Source organism: Carassius gibelio, chromosome A24 (assembly GCF_023724105.1).
Source record: "Carassius gibelio isolate Cgi1373 ecotype wild population from Czech Republic chromosome A24, carGib1.2-hapl.c, whole genome shotgun sequence".
Lineage (NCBI taxonomy): Eukaryota > Metazoa > Chordata > Actinopteri > Cypriniformes > Cyprinidae > Carassius > Carassius gibelio.
In genome coordinates this window covers 13,948,676-13,950,496 of record NC_068394.1, presented here as the reverse complement: position 1 = coordinate 13,950,496, position 1,821 = coordinate 13,948,676, and positions in this window count along the sequence as shown.

Sequence of the window (1,821 nt, the reverse complement as noted above, 5' to 3'; positions counted from 1 at the left end):
AAGTTTCCACAGTCAGTGATGGTTTGCAGTGCTCTCATCAGCTTGTGTTGGTCCACTGTGTTTTCTGATGTCCAAAGTCAACGCATCTGTATACCAGGAAGTTTTAGAGCACTTCATGCTTCCTGCTACTGACCAACTTTATGGAGATGCAGATTTAATTTTCCAACAGGACTTGGCGCCTGCACACAGTGCCAAAGCTACCAGTACTTGGTTTAAGGACCATTGTATCCCTGTTCTTAATTGGCCAGCAGACTCGCCTGACCCACTATCAGAGCAACCTGGGTTCTCATAACACCTGAGCAGTGCCACAGACTGATCGACTCTGTACATGTTCATACTTTCATGTTCATACTTTTCAGTTGGCCAAGATTTCTAAAAATCCTTTCTTTGTATTGGTCTTAAGTAATATTCAGTTTTTCTGAGATACTGAATTTGGGATTTTCATTATTTTTCAGTTATAATCATAAAAATTAAAAGAAATAAAAATCTGTGTGTAATGAATGAATATAATATACAAGTTTAACTTTTTTAATGGAATTAGTGAAATCAACTATTTGATGATATTCTAATTATATGACCAGCACCTGTAAATAAAAGATGTTTATTCTGTGTCACCTAAAAAAATAATTTGGTGCCTAAGTCTGAACGAATACGAATAAGCTGAGCCTCTTCAATGGACAAAAACAAACACAATTTTGTCAAAATCTGCAGTTACGGCGAGTAACCTTGTAAACATGTTCTTAAATCTGTAAAAAAGTCCTAAATTACCTCAAAGATTTGGGAGAAAACCGGATGTGTGTCAGGTCCGAGTCAGGTGATAACGCTACGTGAATCCTGATGCATCTGATGTAAACCTAAATACAAAAGAAAAAGAGAAATCAATCACTACTCTGCTCGCTTTTGAGTAACTTTTGTAGCTTGAATAAATATTAATCTATGCAGTTTGCAATTATAGTTTATGTCATGATTAAGTTCACTTAAATTTTAAGTTAGTAAATGCAAAATATATATATATATATTTTTAATAATGGCTTTCAATTATACTGTAATGGCTATAATTAACATCTAAAAATGAGGGTAAAATGCATTTAATAGAGAAATCAGTAGCAGTATTGGTATACATTATATTAATATGCGATTAATCACAAATAATAACAGAACAAATGTTTTATAGATATTGAGCTTTCATTTGGTAGTTAAGTTACTGCTGAATATGCATTTAAATTTATCTTCTAATTTTACAGGCCCCTTGGCCCCATTAAAATTTTCAGTTAGATACTCCAGCCCTCAAATGAAGATAATTGGCTCTATAGGCCTATACTTTCATACTCGTATCTTATTTTATAATTATTATTTTTTCTTCCTGATTTGTATTGTTTTAACAAAATGTTTTATTTATATTAATAGTCATTTATTTTTGGTCATTGGCCATAACATAAAAACAAATTATCCAGAATATTATTATCTGTGCTTTCCTGTATTATTGGGCAAATAGACACAATATAGAGTATACAGTGTAAATTATTTTTATGTAATTTAAAGGTGTATATAATGCCAGGTTTTGAGGGATTTTTCTTTTCTTTTTTTAATTAATGAGACAGTGCTGTATCACAGTTGGTCTCATCTTGTTACTTGAGTCCAAACTATCTGGCCTCTTGGGTCTGAAATATTAATGTTGATTAATTTAAAAGATCTGTCCCGAAGTATCGGGTGACAATGCAGGTCTGCTCATCCTGATGCGATTGTGTCTCTCTCAATAGGCTCTTTGTGCCGATGGCTATATTTGATACGTTTCTCTTATTTCTTCCGTGCTGTGCTTAT